General features: G+C 40.7%; 1 protein-coding gene and 1 long non-coding RNA gene across 3 annotated transcripts in view; both read right to left on the bottom strand.

Moving 5' to 3' along the window:
- Positions 1 to 20,718, bottom strand: part of LOC308191029 — an 84,817-nt gene extending 64,099 nt beyond the window's left edge. Inside the window, exon 1 of the long non-coding RNA XR_013947656.1 lies at positions 241 to 20,718. This is a non-coding gene — a long non-coding RNA (uncharacterized lncRNA). The remainder of the gene's footprint in view (positions 1 to 240) is intronic.
- PDE3A (phosphodiesterase 3A) overlaps positions 1 to 22,834 on the bottom strand; it is a 266,042-nt gene that overhangs the window by 237,533 nt on the left and 5,675 nt on the right. The gene's annotated exons all lie outside the window — the stretch shown is intronic.

The following is a 22,834-nucleotide window of genomic DNA, read 5'->3' as shown; positions in this document are numbered from 1 at the left end:
AGCAGCAAAGTGTGTTGTTCCCCGCCCCTCCCCCCCCCCCCGCCTCAGCAACAAGCTAAGTGTGAACAACAAGGTCCCTGTTTTTGTCCTAATTTAGGTAGGGGTAAAACCTGCATATACTGCCAAGGCAGCAGGACCAAGCAAAACAGCAACAGACACATACTCCAAGGCAGAACGAACAGATTTACTGCCGGATCTTCATGCACCATGCAGAGCGCAATGTGTGCGGCTGCTCCTTACCATGAAGTAGCTTGAGAAACCGTGTCTCCTATTCCTACCTGCGAGAGATGCAGGATCAAAGAGCAAAACCTGAGCAGCGACTGGTTGCATGTTGCAGTTGTGGCATTTGGGGTGGGCACACAATTTATGACTTCCAGCATTTTTCTTTGGGCTGTTAAACAATGATGGCATGGTAACCTTCTTGAAAACATGGAGGATTTAAGCCACACATACTGCCACTACAAGAACAAGTTTTCAGAGGCAGAGATGGCATTTCTGTATTCCTAAAAAAAAAAACTTTGACAAAATAGTCCACTTGATCAAGGACAATTCTTTTTCCTTTCACAGTAAACAGCATCCTAATTGTACAATAAATCACTATCTACACAGTAACACTCCCTATCAACAGAATTCAAATATGTGGTATTCCTTTTGAAACAGTGGTTTTTAAAGAGATACCCCCAGGCACATGCACACACCCCAAAGAAAACACGCAAGTTACAAAATCGGGAAGCAGCAGTTCAGAGTTAACATTGTTCAAGGAAGCAATATATGTACTAGCACCTTTATTCCAAACGTGCCAAAGAGATGAAACAATTATACAACTGGGTGTGTGAGTTAATTGGGGTTTTGTTATAAACGTATTCAGTATATGAGTTCCTAGAAATAACCTGCCACCCTGAGAATGAAGCAGATGATGTTGCTGATTCATTCACTGGTAGTCACAATGTCTACTCCTGTTCAAATGTATATTTTGTCCTATGTATGGCCATCTTGCAATGCCTAGTCTTAAAGTGTCTCTTTTTTGTTGTTTTCTCTTCAATTTTAAAAATACAGTTGCTTTCCCATCGTAAGTGTGCCAGTAATTACCTTCATTTCTGAAGCCTTTTCCTATTTCATTGTAGCAATCAGTCCAGTTTGTGAGTACAGTTTGACACATTTAGGGCATTACTGGGTTGTCAAGACCATTTTTCAGAAGGCACAGTCTCTGAAATTACACAAATCCCTTTTTAAATTAGTAAATTCATCTCTTGTATTTGGAATTTTAATATAAGATGGCAAGACCAATAATATTGAATCTCTGATGGGAGTTAATGAAGCAGTTGGCAGTCTCTTGCTATCTCTAGCAGGAAAAAAAAAAAAAGCTGCTCGATTTCTGCATCTGAAACAAATTGAATTAGATACTATCCAAATTGCTATACCCATGCACTACACATCATTTGTTCTTTGAGTGACATGAAACCAGGAAATTTCTACAAAAGCCTAGAAATTTGTCAATTTGTCACACACAAAAAAAGCTGCTAACTGGGGGGGTGGGGGCAAAGGAAGAAGTGGAGCAAGTTGCTTGGGCTTTAAATATTCATGAAAATTTTAGTCTATATAAAAAGTGATAAAGGTCCCAAATGTTGTGGTTGTTTGGGAAAGAAACACAGTTATCTAGCACAAAGTGAAAGACTACCAAAAGTAAGTTTCAAAGACTAATAGGCTAAATAAACCTTAAGCGACAGTGTAGGTGTGCTTTCTTTCAGAGCCTATTACTGCATAAGATATTGCAGTCATTTTGTTGGTTTCTTGCCCTTCAATTTTGTACCACTGCACAGAACAAAAAGCAGAAGACTACATAAAACACATTACGGTGAAGAACTAAAAAAGCTTCACCTCTCCCTCTGAAGAAATGACTTCATGAATTAGTCTTTTGTGGCTAAAAGCTTGGAAAAAATAAACCAAACCCTGACATTTAACATGAGGGAAAGATGTATGGCATATCACTGCTCTTGAATAGCAAATGAAATCAGACCTGCTAAGTCACCTAAGCCAGCAAGCCAACATTGCTTATCACTATGAGAAGGAAAAAAAAAAAAAAAAAACCTTTATAGAATGGAAAAGAAAAAAAAAGCCAAAATTAATATTTGATCAAGTATCAGTAGAAGTTGGCTTCACTGCATCCCATCCTGACTCTTCTGCAGAACCTTCTCACACCAGCTCTGGAGATGAGGAGGATGAGGAGGGCTCCCTGCACACACACAGGCACACACCTCCTGGCCATGCTGCTCAGAGCAAGCAATTCCCCAGTGGCAAGGCTTCAGCAGGAATCGCTGACTGGACTTTGCCAGTCTCCATGGTACCCCCCCACCTCACCATGGATTGAAGGCAGAACTAACAGCATGTTAAATATCATTCATTAGCAGCTTACAGAATTGTGAGGCTGAAAGAATAGCTTTCTTTGAAAAATTAAGCCCCTCTGTTGACCCACTTACACTACTGCATATTCCTTCCCATTCCTTCCCTGCGTAAGGCAGCTGAGGAAGCTGATCTCTGCCCCCTCAGTTGCTTCTCACCACGAAGGATGTCAACCAAGCCCAGACCATGTAAAAATGGTTGGTGCCTAGCTGCCACAAGTTCAAAAGGAAGACCTAGAGCACTTAAACAGATTTGCATTCCCTGAGTAAACTCATCACCCTGTTTTCATTGCTCATGTCAAGAGAAAAACATACAGATTTGTTTTTTTATCTTTAGTAAGACAGGATTTTATTGTAGCTTAACTGAATAAACTTCTTATCTTGAACAAAAGTCACCAGGAAACTCAGCATGGCCATACAGTTCCCAAGTGATGCCATCTGCATGCTGGTTAGGTACACATCTCCCACCTGAGCTACTGGCACACTTCCCCGTGCCAACTGCAACTCTTACTCTCCATGCAGACAAGATGCTTTCACCACCATAGCTACTCCTAGGTATCTCCTCATCCTTTTCTTAAACTGCAAGGTTGTAAAATCAAGTAACGTGCTTACAAATTGTTCTTGAAATAAATCATTTGTATCAAGCAGAATAAAGTTTTACTAGCATTTTCCCCAAAACAAACATTCCAAATAAATTTCAGTTTTGGTCAAAAAGCTATTCATAGTTACTTTGATTAGGTATTCCTTTTTTTTTTTTTTTTTTTTTTTACAAATAAGGAGGCAATTTAAAACACCTGGAATATAAAATACTTCTTTGTATGCAATGCTTTGAGTACAAGGCCATTCATTTCATGAAATCTACCTTGTGCTTCAAAGTTAACTGAGATGACTGAACTAGGTGTTACCTCTGAGCAGCTGAGCAACAGTTAACTGCTTGTGTGCAGAGCCCTGCTGTCACCCCCTCCAGCGGCCAAGAGCACCTGCATGCCAGGCTGCTAGTGCCTTTGGGAGCAATCTGACCACCACCAACTCAGGAAACAGCAATAGAAGCTGTATGGTAACAGCCCCCAGCACAACTGCAACACCACTACCCAAAGCAACGACACAAGGACTTCCTTCACATAGGAAAACTCAAGACCATCCACAGTATAATCCACCAGCAGAGAAGAACAAAGTTATGTCCCTGATCTGATAAAGTGAGACAAGTGACAGGGTACTGCAGGGTTTTAAAGCAGAAAATGAAACATTGTGGAACAGATACTTCTGTATCAGCAACAAAATCAACAGCTTGATGCTCAACAAGTAGAGCTAATAGTTCCAGTTCATTTTCTACAGTCTCGAAAATGCCACCAGCATCAAGTGGCTCATACGTTACCCTTAAGAATCCATCCACATCTCCTTCACAGTGTTCAGCTGCAGAACCTTTGGTGCAGGAGAAAGGATTCACTAGTCAAACAGCATAAATATGATATCAACACTAGTAAAAAAGAAAAAAAAAATGGGCGTGGAGAAAACAACAGATTTAGAGGTTAACTGCAAGGTTACTGCCAGGCCTCCAGCCCCTCCAAGCTATTTTAATACCCACCTATGATAATGAAGACACAGCACATGCAGGCAGCACCTATATTGGAGATCCTTATGCCTCATCCCGAGTGCGCTGCTCCATCTGCTAACACATTGCAGCATTATGCAATGACAATGATTCAAAGCCCTGGAAACCTGGTGGCCTGTTAAGACTGCAGCTCATCTGGACTGAATTCCTTCCTGCTTTCTTGCTCACTAAAGAGCTGGGGAGAGCCATTGCTTTACAGAGTTATTCTATGTAATTTCAAGCAATGACAAACTCCTTGTAAGACCAGAGACCCACATGTCAACTGTCATTACATGAGCATCCCCTGCCAGGCCCTCCCCCCAGAAGACTCATATACCAAGGTTTTGACTTAAGATCTAAATGAATAAAGCAAAGGATAGAGAAAATGACACACTAATTCCATTTATAAAGGACATCACAGATACTTCAACGTAAGCTGCCCAAAGTAGTTGGGAACTGATCAGGCAAGAACTGATGACAAATCTGAGTCCCAAACTGAAGTTTAATCCCAAAACCATGCAAGATGCTGGATAAAAGCTCCCTACTGATGCAGTTCTCCAAAGGAATTCCATCTCCGACTGCAATTTCCTGACCTGTTCCCACATCAAGAGTAATTTCTGTCACCTTTACGCTGATTTCACCGAATCACAGAATCATCTAGGTTGGAAGAGACCTCCAAGATCACCGAGTCCAACCTCTGACCTAACACTAACAAGTCCTCCACTAAACCATATCACTAAGCTCTACATCTAAACATCTTTTAAAGACCTCCAGGGATGGTGACTCAACCACTTCCCTGGGCAGCCCATTCCAATGCCGAACAACCCTTTCAGTTAAGAAGTTCTTCCTAATATCCAACCTAAACCTCCCCTGGCGCAACTTCAGCTCATTCCCACTTGTCCTCTCACGAGGCACGTGGGAGAATAGACCAATCCCCACCTCGCTACAGCCTGCTTTAAGGTACCTATAGAGAGCGATAAGGTCGCCCCTGAGCCTCCTCTTCTCCAGGCTGAACAACCCCAGCTCCCTCAGCCGCTCCTCGGAAGACTTGTTCTCCAGACCGCTCACCAGCTTCGTTGCCCTTCTCTGGACACACTTGAGCACCTCCATGTCCTTCTTGTAGCGAGGGGCCCAAAACTGAACACAGTACTCGAGGTGCGGCCTCACCAGAGCCGAGTACAAGGGGACAATCACTTCCCTAGCCCTGCTGGCCACACTGTTTCTTATACAAGCCAGGATGCTGCTGGCCTTCTTGGCCACCTGAGCCTGTCAACCAATACTCCCAGGTCCTTCTCTGCCAGGCAGCTTTCCAGCCACTCATCTCCCAGCCTGTAGTGCTGCTTGGGGTTGTTGTGCCCCAGGTGCAGGACCCAGCACTTGACCTTGTTGAACTTCATACAGTTGGCCTCAGCCCATTGGTCCAGCCTATCCAGATCCTCCTGCAGAGCCTTCCTACCCTCGAGCAGATCGACACATGCACCTAACTTGGTGTCATCTGCAAAATTACTGAGGGTGCACTCGATCCCCTCATCCAGATCATCAATAAAGATATTAAAGAGAACTGGCCCCAGTACTGAGCCCTGGGGGACTCCACTAGTGACCAGCCTCCAACTGGATTTAACTCCATTCACCGCAACTCTTTGGGCCCAGCTACCCAGCCAGTTTTTAATCCAACAAAGCGTACACCAGTCCAAGCCATGAGCAGCCAGTTTCTTCAGGAGAATGCTGTGGGAAACTGTCAAAAGCCTAACTAACTGAAATCAAAGTAGACCACATCCACAGCCTTTCCCTCATCCACTAAGCGTATCACTTTGTCATAGAAGGAGATCAGGTTTGTCAAGCAGGACCTGCCTTTCATAAACCCATGCTGACTGGGCCTGATTGCCTGGTTGCCCTGCAAATGCCGCATGATGACACTCAAGATAATCTGCTCCATGAGCTTCCCTGGCACTGAAGTCAAACTAATAGGCCTATAGTTTCCCAGATCTACCCTCCAGCTCTTCTTGTAGATGGGCATCACGTTTGCTAGCTGCTAATCAACTGGGACCTCCCCTGATAGCCAGGACTGCTGGTAACTTGCTGATGATGCTGATTTCTGCTCCTACACAGGAGAAAAGACTCCTCAGAAAAGACTGAGCTCTTTTCCATCCCTGTCCTCCTTTCACACAGCCTCAGTAACCAACGTACCCCAAAAAGACTGCTTTCACAGTATTTTTGCTAGGACTCTGCCCACATAGCTAGACACACAGACCGACAGCCACAAAACGTGGTACATGCACGGTCTGCCGTATCCAGGGGAAAAGGGTTAGGGGTCCAATATCCCCATGCCCCCTTGCAGTGTGGTTTTAATCATCAGGAAAGAACCCAAAGAACTCCCTATGAGGCCAGATCATCCGTGATGCAGCAGAAAATGTCCCTTAACCACAGACTCCCTCAAAGACCTCTGACTCTTTTAAATGCTGGAGCCATTTCAACACTGCACAAGCAGTTGGTCCTCATTCTTTCTTCTCTCCCCACAAACCAGTCTTTTACAATATATTTACAATATGAACTGGCATTTCAAAACATCAATCTCATCATTAAATGTTAAGATGATCACAGGAGAAAAACACGAAAAGCCTCAGTGTGAAGTCTTTGGGTTAGCGATCATCTATCATTCTTTTCAAATGTTCGTGCTCAGTACAGGCTAGAGAGGAACTCAAGGTTACACTTCGTGCAAATGCTTTTCTGTCTTGTATTGTCAGCCACCACAGTACCTACAGATTCATGCATTTGAATAATTTTTTCAATTTTTTTTGTCGCTGTTGTGTTTTTTTTTAATTTTGTTTTGTTTTAAATCAAGTCAGTTCATGGATGATATTAACCAGATTTGTTTTTATTTCTAGTCACTCTTCAAATTATTAATATTATTCCCAGCAGATAAATGGTGTGTTTGTGGTTTGCAATACACATTGAGAAAGAAGGCTTATTAGGACAAAACATTCAAAGCCTTTCTGCCAAAAAGAACTGGGAAATTGCTCTACTTTCTGCTGCCCAGAGAAATCTCTTCTGCAGTACTTTTTTCTTTCTTTTTTTGCTTTCTTCATTTTCTTCTTTTTCTTTTCTCCCCTATTTCAGCTAATAAAGTCCCTTGGGTATATTTTCTTAATTCCTGTTTTTGACAGACAATTGAAGTAGGAATCTTATTAAGCCAACTTAGAAACATACTTTCTAATAGCAAAGATAAAAATAATTGAATGCAAGAGAGGTTTAGGGACTAGCAGGGTCCTAACCAGAGTGCTGCCCTTAGGCAGCTGAAGTTTGATGAGATGAGTCTGGGATGCTTTAAGAGCTAGATTCAACCCCTTGTTGTACCATTCATTTTCCAGGTGACTTTGCTCAAGTCACTTACCTCCATTTCTCTAGTGATATATAGTGCCTGATCCTCACACACACACCCCCCCATACCAGTTTTAAGAGTTCAGATGCATAAGAGTTTGAAACAGTTATGATGTATAGAGGGTAAAGGTGTTCTTTGCAACTCCTTGAACCAGCTGTACAAAAGTGGGTGCTCTACCCAAACAGCTGTGGCAGTCACACTCAGAAGTGATTTAACAAATTGGACAAACGTGCACCATCTCCACCACCACTTCGTGGAGCACAGAGACAAACACACCAAGTTTGCACATCCTTGTGGACTTCAGTGAAGGCAATATCAGAAGGCTGGCAGAGCATGCTGGAAAAGCAACTATGCATCCTGCCATCCAGTCACTCAAATGCCTAAAAGGCAGCATCCTTCGGCTTTAATATACAATTAAATACTGAACCATATCCTTCTCCCCCACCCCAGTGAACATCTTAGATGAAGTTTTAGACACTAGGTCAAAAAAGAGTTAAGAAGTATTTGACAACAGAAAAGAAAAAAATCAGAAACAAACAAAAACAAACAAACAAAAAACAACCAACTTTAACAGAAATAGGGGAGCAGAGAAATAGTTATTTAAAAGTGACCCTTGTGGGGGCAGGGGGAAAGTCTGTCTGATTTTCTTTGGATACAGTCAGGCAGGAAATCGTTGAGGTGGGTTAAAATACCTCTCTTGTACATGCTTTACAAAGAATTTCCTCTGATTACTAGAATAATATTTGTTTACATGTCGGCCTTGATAAATCACAGCTGTGGTGCTTTGTTTCCTCTCCTCTCCTTATTTTCATCTATTAATAGGTCTACAGGTACCCACACATCAATTAAAAATACACATGTATACTTATTCTATATATAAACACTTCCATTCTGCAAACGAGTTCCCTACTTAACATAGTCCTGGTCCTCAAATCTGTCATTTATGCTTGTACTGCTGCACATACAGCACAACCCCACTATCCTCCTTGTGAGATCAAGATCCTAAGGATGCCCGAGACCATGCAGAGCCCTATGCATAGGGGGAGAGACATAAATATTGAGGCGATAATTCAATTAACAGTCCTGTAACCACTGAAGGCTCACAACTGGAAACACCAAAATGAGAGAAGCTTAATCCTGAGCAACATTCCGTTTGCTTTTTTTTTGTTGTTTGGTTGGTTATTGTTTGTTTTGTTGTTTGGTGTTGGTGGGGTTTTTGTTTTGTTTAATTTTGCTTCCCCAGCTCAGGAGGAGGAAGCAAGACATATGACAGAGCTCTGATACAATGTGGAGTTAGCTATTCAGTTTTGCATCTTCAAAGCTAGAAGTCTGTGGAAGTAGTTTCAACCAGGTATTTTAAGCCATCAATAAGGTCAGCATCTCCAGTATTTCCACCAATGAATTTTGGAGTCCAGCATTGGAAGGAAGGGGTTTATTCTTCATGTTTGATACACCAAAGCCCACCACGCTTTTTTTCTCTTGACTTAAAGAAGAATTATGAAAATCTTAGTTCTTGTCACAGCTTATCTTCCCCCAGGGTGCCACTTCCCCACCTAATATATAACTCAGTCCTCAGGCCCAAACGCTTCATATTTCATAGCCTCTGAAGAGAAGCTGGAGTCCACCAGCTGTGGATTGCACTGCCTAAGCCCACTGAGGTACATCAAGCTGAGAAACTCTTCCTGATTTGAGACTTTAAACCTCTCAGTCACAGCAGCTGCTTTATTTCTATGCTGAGAAGCATTAACTAGAGAGTTCTCTGAGAGGATTTAATACGAATTTAAAATATGGCTTTTGTTACTGGTCACACTAACCAGTTACTTAGTTCTTAACTAAGCAAGTAGATACAGTTTTAAAAACAAGAATCCCTTCCCAGAAAGGTACCTGGAGGCATCTAACCTATTTCTAATGACAGTCAATGCATTCAAAGGTCTCCTCTGGGATTATCTCCTGGAGTCGATTGGGCAATTTTACCATTGGCAAACTGAGGTTTTAGCAGCTGTTTAAGAACCTTCCAGTAAACGCAGGCTGAAGTGAATCCAAAAAAGAGAAAAAAATAAAAAGAAAAAGAAAGGAAAAAAAAAAACCCCACAACACAAACCGACAAGGAGCATATTAAAAAACCAACCAAACAAGAACTTCTGGGTTGGGCAGAGGGGGTGTCACATCGAACGTGCTGTACCCTACACAAACACATCCCCGGGCTCTTCCTCATGCGGGAGCTTTCTCCGAACCCGAGCACTGCTCACTCACGTGAGCAGGGATTGAAAGGTCTGGCCCTTGGGTGCTGTGTCATGCCCTTCAAAGTGTCATCTCTTATCTGGCTGCTAAGAAACCATGCTGCACGCAAATCCAAACAGCTTCCAGCCACTTCATCTCACTTACACCATGTAGCACTCTTTTGGCAGCCACAAATGCATTACGCTAACAAGTGGACTTAATAAATAAACTTGTATCTTGGCCAAAACAAAGAGCAATGAGAATCCTACCTGGGACTCAAACACTATCACTACAAAGGAAGAAAAAGAAAAGTAAAAAAAAAACTGCCACCAATCACAACCTGATAATGCAAACCAAACAGCATAGCAGCTCCTGAACTAGAGAAGGGTAAGGCATCAAAGACACAAGAAGTCTCATCTGTTCTTCAGTAATCTTGTCCAAGGGAAGGAACCTAGGCTGCAAACTCCCAGCTCCAGAGTAACATTAACATTGCGTACTGGGTACCAGGTGAAACAAACTGGGCTTAAGGGTCAGGCTCGGCATTGAGAGGGTGAGCAGAACTGTCACTGCACAAGGATGCTGGCCAGCAGCGGGGGAAAAGAGCCCACAAGCAGATGTGGGCGGCAGGGGTGGAGAACACTGGCAACAACAGCTCTGCTTGCCTAAGAAAAAGCGGGCATCTAGACCTGCTTGGAAGAACATCCAAAAAGCTATTTTAAAAGAGCCTCTCATGTACATGCATGAAAGTCCCCTTGATACCTTGTCGCAGAGTTTTACCACCATTACTGTTAGAAAGGTTTTCCCTAATTCCAAACCAAGCCTCCTTTGCTACAAAACAGGCAGAATGAAAAAGAAATCAGCTGCCAGCAGGCACAGAGCACACAGAAAGGAATTCTGGTATCTTCTGACATATCAGAAAAGATACAGTGTTGTTATTTTTTTGTTTGTTTGTTTTTTTGTAGCCATTTCCGCCCTCTCCAGTTCCCTCAAAGAATGTTGTTTGTATATATAAAGCAGGGAGGAGCTGTGAAGTACGAGAAGAATTCAGAGGGAACTCTGGACTTCCAGGCTTCATCCAGCAGCGACCGGATGCAATGCATTTGGCCTCCATGGCAAACAGGAGACTGAGAAACATGTTTCCCTTCAAACTGAATTTTATTCAAACACCTCTGCACACTCATTTTGCAGAGCGTGAAGCTAACCAGCCTAAGGTAAGTCACACATCTGAAGAAGGGAAAGTTAGATGTGACAGAAGAAGAATACAGCACTGATTCTTCACCTCATTCAATCTGGTATTTTAATTGCCTCAAGTACGGCCAACAAGATATAGTTCACCCAAGAGGAACAGCTCTCATGCTTTCCCTAACTCAGCTTCCTAGCATTACTGCTTACAGCATTACTGCTTTCCAAAATGACCAAAAATAAAAAATAAATGCAAAAGTAGGGATGGGTAGAGACAGCAGTCCTGAAATTTTACCAAGAGTTAATAAAAAGAACTATGCCATCTTAGAACTATGCCTACAGAGATGTACTACAACCCTTCAAATCAGAACACAGCAGCTCAGAGCTATTAAATCAGAGCTAGCAACTTCAGTGCCCACTTTCTACCCATACCCTCAGGCCGGCAAGAACTTACACTCGCTTCTACAGTTTTTCCACAACAATGTTTAATATGAAAGCTGACATGGGATTAATCTGTTCCCAATTTCATTCTTATTACCCACCGAGTTCAGCACAAGTTGAATGCACCTCTTAAGGTTAGGCCAGAATTCTATAGTTTTCTAAAGGTGAGAAGAACAGTAAAAACACTAGGTAAAATTAGCAGAAGGAACACCAATTTGCTGTTTTATATTCAAATATCAAAGGAATAACAGATTTCAGTACTTGTAGCTCTGTATGGAAGCTTCTGACAAAGCAACTTAAAACCTGCTGGCCTCGCAAAATGTGTTTTCTTACAGCATTGCTGCTTTCCAAAATGACCAAAAAAAAATGCAAAAGTAGAGGATGGGTGGAGACAGCAGTCCTGAAATTTTACCAAGTGTTATTAAAAAGAACTATGCCATCTTAGGAACTTGAAGAGCACAGTAAGTGCTACCATCACAGGAGCACAGCCGTGGGACTTCAGATACGAGATAAGAATTTGACCTCCTGGCCAACAAGCCATCTGCAGGATATCAATCCCACCTACAGCTGGTCAATTCATAGTGTCATCAGATGAGCAAAAGGGGCCAATGACCAGCCCATGTGAGCTGTCTCTCCAGGTCCATAAGCAACAGCTCATGGTGAAGATTTCTATAAGATACAATCTTCTCATCCAGATAAGGATTCTTTCCTGTTTTCTTCTTGGCTTGGTTGTTGCTTCCTCTGAAAGGGTTACAATTTCAAAGGCAGTGCTAAGAACAGGACTAAAAACTACACATGTTCAAGGAGTAGAAGTAAGCAAGTAAAGAATAAGATCTTCCTCCTAAGCCAGCTATAAAAGCTATTTCATTGCTTCCTATTTCAAATCAGTATGTGCTCACATCAGGAGTGAGCTTGGCGTACCCTTCTCACTGGGAAAAATAATACACATATGGAAAAAGTACAAGATGCTCACTGGTACATGGACCAGTCAAAGATCTAAAACACAATGTCTTGACTAGTTACATGCCTAGCTCATCAAAGTAACAATTTAAAGGAAACCAGGAATTGTTTCAATTACATATGCAACAGGAACAGAGAAGAAATAATGTTCAGAATATTAGAAAACATTTCCACAATGAAAAGCTCTACTCACATGCAAAGAACACATGCAGGTATTTCATTTATAAAAGATTTTTGCCTGAACATACTATTATTAAAAAATAATAATAATAATCTCTATTTTTGCTAAGTAGAAAACTTTACTGCAGCTGCACAGACAAGCACATGCAGCTTAGCATGCACCAGGCATCACAGGCACCTCTCCCAAGGCTGATACCAAAACCACTATGAAGAACCTTTCAGCTGACTGCTGGCAACTCTTTCCATTGAGGCATTGAGCTTGCTCTGTTGTCGCACACGCATTTCAATATTCACCACCAACTGGGCTGAACTGAATTAAAGCCTGAAGGAGGTTTTCTCTCCAGCAGTACGATAGAGGAACTTCTGCTGCCAACAGCAAATGTGAAATAACCATGCTGTGTGTGCCAAACTGGGCACTCTTCTTCAGAACATTGACATTAACGTCAAGGGAGTCAATGAGACTCCCAGAGCTGCAGATTGGCTAAAATGAATATACACACAGGACAGAACAAGCAAAAAAACCCCAATTAGTTGCTACCTTTCTGTTTTCACCGAGTTGTATCAAAAAGCGACTAAGCTAGAACCACCTACCATAAGGTTTGGAACCACAAATCCCACAATGAACAGATGGACCTCTGCTATGAAGTCCAGTGCCCGCTCTTTACTCTCAAAAAGTCTGCGTAAATTTAGATCCAAGTACCAAAAAAACTGAATTATGATTTCCCATCCCTGCTACAGTTTCTTTCCAGCCATCAAATTCTGTAGCCAAAAAAAAAATTCCCCTTTTTTGTAAATTGCTGATTATGAGAACAATATATAACATCTAGGGACATTTGGTGGCAGTGAAAGATCTCACAGCAAAGCTACTGTTAAATCTTTGCTGAGAAACAAGGCAAGACATCTGTTTTACATTGTCTTTGAAATAATTAACTGATTTATGCATTACCAAAATGAAAATTAATTTTATTCTACTGTGAGAAAGTTTGAGAAAAGTGGAAGTCTTTAGTAATCTTTAAAAAGAAAAAAAAAAATCAAGATTAGGCCAGACAAAGAGCCAGTTCCCACAAAAGGCATGATGGAGCAGTGCCAAATGCTTCTAAGAACAGAGCATTTTTTGGTTGTTTATTTGGAGCCAAATTTCTTATGCCTTCTTTCTCTCTTTTATGGGTATTAATAAGATTTCCACATAAATCTGTCTCTACTTAGTCATCTTCACCACTGTCAGACTTTAGAATCCATCATCAGGAGAATTGCCAATAAAAATGTTTTTGATGTCACAAGAGCCATGCTATCACTCCAACCATTGCCCAGAACAAACAGTCCCAAAAAGGTGAAAGGTCACTACAGTGTATGGAAAGCAAAATATTTAAAAAGTATAGTGTTAAAAATAAGAGACTCCAGAAAGAGGGGGAGAGGTGAAATAACAGTGGTTATCAACTAAATGTATTTCTTGGTTTGGTGTTAACAAATGAAAAACCTATATTTCTCCAATTAATATACATTCTTAAGCCAGATATCAAATAATAATTGGAAATTTTACTTGCACTTTTCTGAAACTGCCTTTTTTTAATCTATTATTCTTCTATCTATTTACAAGCCCTTCGCATTCATATCACATATTGTAACAAGAGCATGCCTGTCATTGATGTATAGAAATTTCCTCCAACGCACCAATGAACTCTTGGATTCAAGACTCTGCATTTAGAGCAAGGTAACTATCATCTCTTGAAATCCGTGATTGTATCTCCTTACTTTCAAAATGAGGGGTGTATATCGCTGGTACAGCAAACAAACAAACAAACAAAAATCAGATGCTCTTGAACCAAGTTGAAAGGAAAGAAGTGTGACAACCTAAGAAAAAGTTATCACCAGGCAGAATAATAATGTTTCTTCAGTGTCAGTCACAGACTGAAACAAGTTTAACCAACTTTCTTACACGTGGAAGCAGAATCAAGTGTCCAAAGCCCACCCTCAACTTGTTTTGTTTGCCTTTAATGAGGGAAAATAGGTTTCAGATTTTCTGGGCTAGAAGACAGGGAATAATAAGAGAATACTCAGCTCATTGATGTAAACATTCCTAGATCAAAATGCAACATTTGACCATTCATCACATCTTAGAAGAGTGGCACTAAGTGAGCTGTTAAAGCATGTGGGCATCAATATCAGGAGACTTCTCTTAAGTTTACTTTTTATTTAATAACCACTTGAAAAAAATCCTTCATACATCTAAGAAATTAAATACACATTTCTTCAAAAATATCTGCATTTGCAAATTCAAGCATTCAACAGAGAGCATATGACATAATTACACCTGTAGACACCGATTCACCATTTTAGATAACAATCCATTAAGATTATGGGAAAGATAGAAAGCAACTTTCTACACTATCAGGTTTCTGACTGAAGTTCTCATCTCCTTTACTTGCTTTACTTAGAGGGATCTGAGGGTTGTGGTTGACAGCAAGCTGAATATGAGCCAGCAGTGTGCCCTGGCAGCCATGAGGGCCAACCACATCCTGGGGTGCATCAAGCACGGCATCGCTAGTCGGTCAAGGGAAGTGATTGTCCTGCTCTACTCTGCGCTGGTGCGGCCTCACCTCGAGCACTGTGTGCAGTTCTGGGCACCACAGTACAAAAAGGACATTAAACTGTTGGAGAGTGTCCAGAGGAGGGCGACGAAGATGGTGAAGGGCCTAGAGGGAAAGACCTATGAGGAGTGGCTGAGGTCACTGGGCCTGTTCAGACTGGAGAAGAGGAGGCTGAGGGTGGACCTCATCGCAGTCTACAAATTCCTCGCGAGAGGGAGTGGAGAGGCAGATGACCTATTCTCTGTTATCACCAGTGACTGGACTCGTGGGAACGGTGTGAAGCTGAGGCAGGGGAAGCTTAGGTTGGACATCAGGAAGAGGTTTTTCACCGAGAGGGCGGTCGCACACTGGAACAGGCTCCCGAGGGAAGTAGTCACTGCACCAAGCCTGTCTGAATTTAAGAAGAGATTGGACTGTGCACTTAGTCACACGGTCTAAACTTTTGGGCAGACCTGTGCGGTGCCAGGAGTTGGACTTGATGGTCCTTATGGGTCCCTTCCAACTCGGGATATTCTATGATTCTATGATTCTATTATGAATGCTTAAGATGATCTGATCATTACTTTTATCTCAGTTCCAAAAATCTTAACCAAATAGAAGACTCAAGAACCCCTAGGCCAAGTTCTCAGAAGTAAATTGAATGATTGTAGAGGAAGCTGTCTTGTCACAGTTCCCAATAGCTGAGGATTCAGGCTTTATAATTTTTTCTCATTTCATTTAAAAAAATAAAATAAAGAAATAATGCATATCAATTTATTTTATAATATACTGACCAGTTTAAAAATCTATGCCTTTACTCATCATCACGTTTCCACTTTCATTTGAGAACAGAATATATAGAGAGCAAATCAAAACATGAAATAAATATGTACATTGAAGTTGCAGACTCCCATTAAGGAGTTGCACTAATTCATGGCCAAGAATTTTATCAGTTTTGATGGCAGATTTACTGCAGTTCCCAAGAAAATAATAAATTCTAAAGAATTCAATTTCTGTCTTTCTAAAAAGTCTGCTCGAATGGCAGATCACAGCCCCAGCTCAGGATATTTTAAGGTTAATCTTAAGGATCTCCTCTCTTTTCTACACATAACACTAAAGGAAAAGAAAATTCTATATCCAGGAATGACTACACTGGAATGAAAAATATTGAATCTGCCTCATAGTCACTTCTGTCCCCGAATTTCTCATAGTCACTTCTGTTCCAACTACCCAGAATAAGAACATCCCATATTTCAGGACTAGATTTTATACACCACACACAGTAGAAGAGAAAGTTGAAATAAAGATTGGATAGATTTAAGAGAAAGGAGATGGATGATCTACCTTTACTGCTTCACTCAAAAATGTTCAAGAATTCTCCACAAAACATTTGGTTTCGCCATCTCTCTCACCACATCACATGTACCCAGAAAGCTAGATTCAGATGTCCTAAATTTCAGTTAAGCCCTAGCGCTGAGTATTTCCTATTAGCTGGATCTGACTCCAAAGGTGCCTTGCCAAGAGGAAACAACAGGCTTGGATCCTCAAGTGGAATTTAAGCTTGACTATGTGCTGAAGTGCTGGCACCCCAATCCACCTATTTGTTGCACTATTATCACATGCTCCTCTATTACACTGCTTGACACAAACATGGCAAGCTTAGTAAGAACAAGCATTTTGTATTCTGCAACTCAGAAGTCAGTTTTCAATATCAGTATGACACAGACAGTATTTCTGTTTGCCACTGAACAGCTTCTCAGGGTTGTCTCTGTGGTGAGGCATGTACATAGCCAGCCCTGCCTGAAATAAATCATCCAAACTGCATACACCTATTTCTATACCTGCCTGCTTCTGGACAGTATTGAATGCGCTAGCTTCTCCACAAGTTAGAGGAAGCAAAAATGGTCTGCAAACCTGAGCAGGAAACTTTTACAAGCAAGAGTAAGGTTCTCCTCCCACTCTTGTCCCCCTTCTAACTTCTGAGTCGCTAGCTGAGTCCTCCCCACAGTTCAGTTCCTCACAAACAAGACATCAAATCCTTTAATAGAAAATGTTTATTCATTTGAGCTTTACATAATCTGTAGACAATTGGAACTGCATTTAAAAATGAACGTTGCATATGAATTAAGTTTAAAAAAAAAAAAAGCCAGTAATGGCATACAACTTACATTGCAACATTTCATACAGAATTTAAAAGTCAACAGAAAAACAGTGAATCTCAAGGAATGAAATCTAAAGAGGTAGCATTTCTGTCACTCATTTTCAGAACTGTCTTAATAAATCACTAATACTAACTAGTCCACAGCTGCTATCAAAAGAGGCATAAGGCAGCAATAATACAACCACTATACATAGCAGAGTAAGTTTTGCCAGCTAAAGCTCTTTTTTTTTTTTTTTTGGGGGGGGGGGCAATAAGAGTCTCTTATTTAATCCAGCTGCTCTTATCACAATTCTAACCAGGCAGAGCTCCATGTTGAACAAGCCCCCATTTATGCCCATGAGAACAACGCTGGCTCCAGCTACACAGGGAGCTTATCAGATCTCAGCTCCATGTCACAGCCAAAATTAGCAACAAGTCAGGCTAGGTACCAGAGACACCATAAAAAGCAACCACCTCAATGGCTTTGCAACCTCTGGAACAGAGTTGTAGCACCAAGTTACAGCTGTCATATTGGAATGTATACACTTCTAGAACATAAGTATATAGGTACTTATCAAAATCACCCCTGAAGTAGTTACAAATCAAAAGTCAGGCAGTGGTTACAGAGGCTGGTGTATTAAGAAACAAGCCTGTCTGCAGACACATCAGAAAATATTATTAAATATCCAGAAAGGTCAGCATCATATGTAACTCAAACTACAGACTGTGCTCTGAGTCAAAAAAACAGTTCCATCCCTCTAAGATAGCTTAACAATCACTCCTGGGAGACATGAGGGGGAAAAAAAAAAAACACACACACACACACAATCATCCCATTTCTGATTTGAATACATACTAATACTTACTAATTTGAGTATACGTACATAAAAGCACACACATCTTTATCTTAACACACACATATCTGTGTGTATGATATATGTGCATGCGTGAATGCATGCACACAAAAATATGCTACAAGGTCTCAGGTACCTATCTAAGCAGCACAAACAACACTTTTAATTGCTTTCTTTGGAGTAAGAAAATGAATGGATATCTGCTCAAGAAAACCAAAAACAAGCAAAAAAAACTATATGCAGACTTCTGTATGGGAACACACCTATGTGTTGAGTGCATTCCCATATGGGAGGGATAACACATAAGACATGATTGTGCGGCCCTTTTGCAGAGAGGTCTGCACCTTTCTATAGCTGTCATTTCAACTGGCAATACATGGACATAGACTAGGTTTTGTGTTTCTCTGCAGGCTACAAAAAGCTTGGGCAAGTCTATCTGGATTAGAAGTAGAGAAAACATTGCTCAGATGTAGCTTCTCAACTACTGCATCATCCTTTCCAAGTACTTTCTTTTGTTACTTGTCAGATATGCAAACATAATGCTCCTGAGGGTCTCTTTGCAGACTGACACCCGAATGACATTATCACCACAACAGGGCAGACAGCCTATCACTCTGTCCTCTTCAGCTGCCCGACATTCCAATTTTAATGTAAATTGGGGGTATTTTTAATGTAAATTTGGGGTATCGATTTTTGCCTGGAATCTATATTTGTATGTAACATAGGTTACAAAACATACTAACGTTCTGCCTATGCTCCATGGCATTAAACAAACATATGTTGGCTTATTTAAAACTGTATAGAAAGAGCAAGTCTGAGAGGCTAGCAGAAGTATCTGTTTTTCAGGGTGAGGAAAAAATAGTTATTGCTGGTGCCATGGCTGCAACTTCAGTATACAGAGATGTATCAAGGTATCAACAACCTGCTGGAACTCTAAAGTGCAATAATTTGTTCATAACCTTTGGCATTCAAACACTCAAATCTTTCCCCATCTGGATTTCATTTCACAAGCATGCTTATGAACAAATATGGTCAAATATCAGGAAGAAGGATACTGCTCAAAATAAGTGATGTTCAGATTTAAAGATGAGTAATATTGTTCCCCTACAATATTAATATTTAAACATGGAAAAACAGAGTCTGACAGGTTATTCTAAGAAACAGGTTTAGTTAAAGCAGAAAAAAAAAAAAAGGCAACAAAAAAATCAACAACAGAAATCCAACATCCATCAGTGACTTGACCCTCAAAACACAGCAAATGATACAGCTTTCCAGCTGACAACAGTATATTAATATTTTTCACAGCTCTTAATCAGGCTGAGATATTTCTAAAAGAACAAGCCACTCTATGAGGCACAGTTACTTTTTAAACTGTCACCAGCATCTGTCTCAGGAGTTCAGCAACCATTAGCAAGCATCCTGAATATGTCGGAAAAGCATCACTCCTCGAGAATTAGGCACACAAGAGTCCCATAAAAATGTAGCAATGCAGACTATAATTTTAAAAATCAAACCAAAACATAAATTATATCTATAAAACAAAACCAACTAAAACAGACGATGGAGATAAGTCACGTTTCACCAACAGATTGGGGCATTAGACAAGGAGACCTCAAGCACAGTCAGAGCTATTTCTGTTGTGGAAGTTCCATATTCTTCCAGACTTGCACTTTTCATGAGACAAGAGGATGAAAAAGAAAAAGTGCATTTAACTATACCGATGCTCATACACATTTTTTCCCTAATTGCTTTCAGTATCTAATCACATTAAAAATGGGAACACAGTCATGCAGCAACAGATCCTGGTCAGAGACTCATACAGAACATTTCAGATAAAACATTAAATGCACTAAAGCATGCCACAACAGAGTAACTAACTAATAAATTTCTTCATTGCTAGTTTCAGATTAAAAAAAATAATAATAATTCTCAACCTGCTTGACATAAGAAACCTGTAAATAATAAATACAAATGTCTAGTGATTTAAAAAATAGCTTCATTCATACCCTGCACATTCCACAATTAGCGTGTATTACTATCACACCCATCCAGACTTCTTTCTAGCAGTTAAAACTAAAGATTTTTTCCCAAAAAAAATCCTTTTAAGAAAATACCATTCCATACTCTTCTGGCAGACCTGTCTTTACTCATCTTTCCATCTTCTTCTTAGATGGTTTGGGCTATCCATGGACCCAAACTATTCACTTCAGCTAAAGAAAACGCAACAAAGCTCTCCGACGCAGGACTTCACTAACCTCATGTCACTGTAACACTCTGGCACACAAACACACCAAGGATATTCAATGACCAACACTGCCTGCTGACACAAAGTCTTCTTTCTCACAGCTTCCAAGATCAGCAACATAATTTCACCAGCTAGACTCGAGTTACCAATGCTTTTCCTGCAGGATGTCTCAGCTTTTGTTCAGCAGCACCCATGGTGGCCTTCAGAAACCACCCTTGTGCAGCAGTGCGGAAGGACCAGCCCAGAACTTCTGTCCCATCAGCAGGTTCTGCTGGTTTGTTCTTTGCATGGCATGGCGTTTCCCATTTTATTTATAATCTTATGTACAAATAAAGAATCATGCACATAAAGCAAGACATAAAGCAATGGTGAGTTAGCCTATTTTTCCGGATTCTCAATTACTCTTGAGGCAGCTACTTTGTACTGAGGTTTGCAACCACTCTGGTGGCTTGTAAAGGACTTTCAGAGGCCAAAAAATGCCACCTGATTCTACATTTTTGCTGTTAGACCAGTGAGAGAAGCACAACCTTCCCTTACAGCACCGGTTTGGCTTGCCCCCATCTTACCAAGCCGACAAGGGTCGGGCAGTCCACCCATCAGTCCTCAGCCACCCGGGCAACCGCAGACCTGACGAACAGGAGCAAAAGGGCACGAAAAGCAAATAATAATAATAAAAAAGAAAAGGCAACTATATTCGCTCGGATACGTAGGATAAACGTTAATAAATAAATAAATAAATAAAAGACTCGGTTAAGTACCACGGACAGATTTTGGGTTTTGTGGTTTTTTGCTCCTCGGGCAGCCGCTGGGCAGAGCAGGGGCTCGTGTGCCCTCTAGGGGTGCAGCCCGGCAGGGCAGGGGGGCGAGCCTACAGCGTGGCAAAAAGCGACGAGAACCAGCAGCGGCATACACCGGCAAGCAGGGAGGGAACGGCGAGCTCAAAGTGCTCTTTGAGAAAAGGAAAAGCCTGATAAAGTCGTATAGCGGTTCTTCCTCTTACCATCCCGTTTAATCTCCCCAATACGGCTCAAAAGCCAATACTCCCCCACCTTTAAATTTGGGCAGGCATACCATTTTCATTTATTTATCCCACTATTTCTCACTACTCTGATGCAGAGAACTCCTGATATTACTACTGTTCTCGTAGCAGGACTTGTAGCAAGCCAAGTTAAAAAAAAAAAAAAAAAAAACTAGTCCAAAGTAGAGGTGTTTATTTCTGAATGACACTTCAACTAACACAGAAGAAACTTTGAGGAAAGGAGTTAGTAATTCATTGAGCTTTTTCAAAACCAAACAGAAAACAGCATCCAAAGAAAAACTCAACTTCCACTTTGCTATCTGAATCGTAATATTTATTTCTTTATCTGTTAAGTGGTATGCTACAAGCTGTACATCTTTACTTAGATTATCTAAGTAAATCGTATCAACTAGCTCAAAGCAGCTTCAATTTCAGCAGCCTTCTTCTTATCCTAAAACCATTTAAGATGCAGCTGGCTTACCCCCATTTCAAGCCCTGCTGTTTGCAGGCATAAGAACCCAGCAACCTTCCTAGTTAGAGGGTGGGATTTGTGTATATATTTACACATATGTAAATGTACATGTACATATATGTACATGCATACACACACATATAAAAATTATCCTTTAACAAAAAAAGTGCAAGTGATATTCCTTCAAGTTACAAGATATAGCTATGTCACCCTTTCTTGAAAAACAAACAAACAAACAAAAAACTGTTGGAACACAAGCACATTAACAGCAGATCAGGACAAATTCATATAAATGTCACAGTTAAGGTCAAAAACATCTTGTGGCACTGTTTTTCCCCTCCACCCCCCAAGAGGCTTCTCAAAACACATTTCATACACAGGGTCACTGTTCGGGCTGTTTATTTAATTAACGTGACAACCCAGCATACACAAGATTTCTTTCAGTTCCACAGCTTTGCATTTTCACACTTCACTCAGAAAGAGCAGAAAGTCACTACTGTATTTTACTTTTTTGCCAATGTGCCATAACATCCGTTTCTTGATTTATATGATTAGTTTAGAATCTATTTTGGCCAATAATGAGAGTTTCATTAGCAGTTTTAAAATTTTTGTAGGGTTGAAAGAGAAAAAAACATGTACGTAGAACAGATCTGAGTAAATGAAACCATGAAAAACAAACAAACAAACAAACAGAAAAACACATTACATCTGGAATCCTTGCATGAATTTTCCTGGAGCCTTATTTGAATATTTCACACAGTTGTGTTACAGCAAGTCACTGGGTGACATAACTACTTGCTATTACTCAGTTTCTGGTGACCTAAATGGTACCGCCAGTAAATATTATCAGAGTAATTACAGCTAAATTAGGCTTATTAGAAGAAGAAGGTATATGCTAATATGCTTCATGTCTAATCAGGAACATGTTATGACATTTAGTGTCCAGACTTAATCTGCTATCTCCTCTTCAAAATTTGAAATATCTTTATGTTGCATTTGGACCTCTCCTATTTTCAAACCAAAGAGCGGCATACGTAATACTAAAAATTGGTTATAAGTGTACATTTTATTTTATTTTTTTAAGGACAGAATGCTAGAGAGCCAGAAAAGAGGGGAGGGAAGTAATGTATTCCTGATACTTACAACGTTCTCACTGTCAAACAATTAGAAGAACAGATAAAGCCTC

This window comes from Anser brachyrhynchus, assembly GCF_964034855.1.
Source record: "Anser brachyrhynchus genome assembly, chromosome: 1".
Classification (NCBI taxonomy): Eukaryota; Metazoa; Chordata; class Aves; order Anseriformes; family Anatidae; genus Anser; species Anser brachyrhynchus.
The sequence above is the reverse complement of the archived record's forward strand: the minus strand, read 5'-3'. Positions and strand labels throughout refer to the sequence as shown.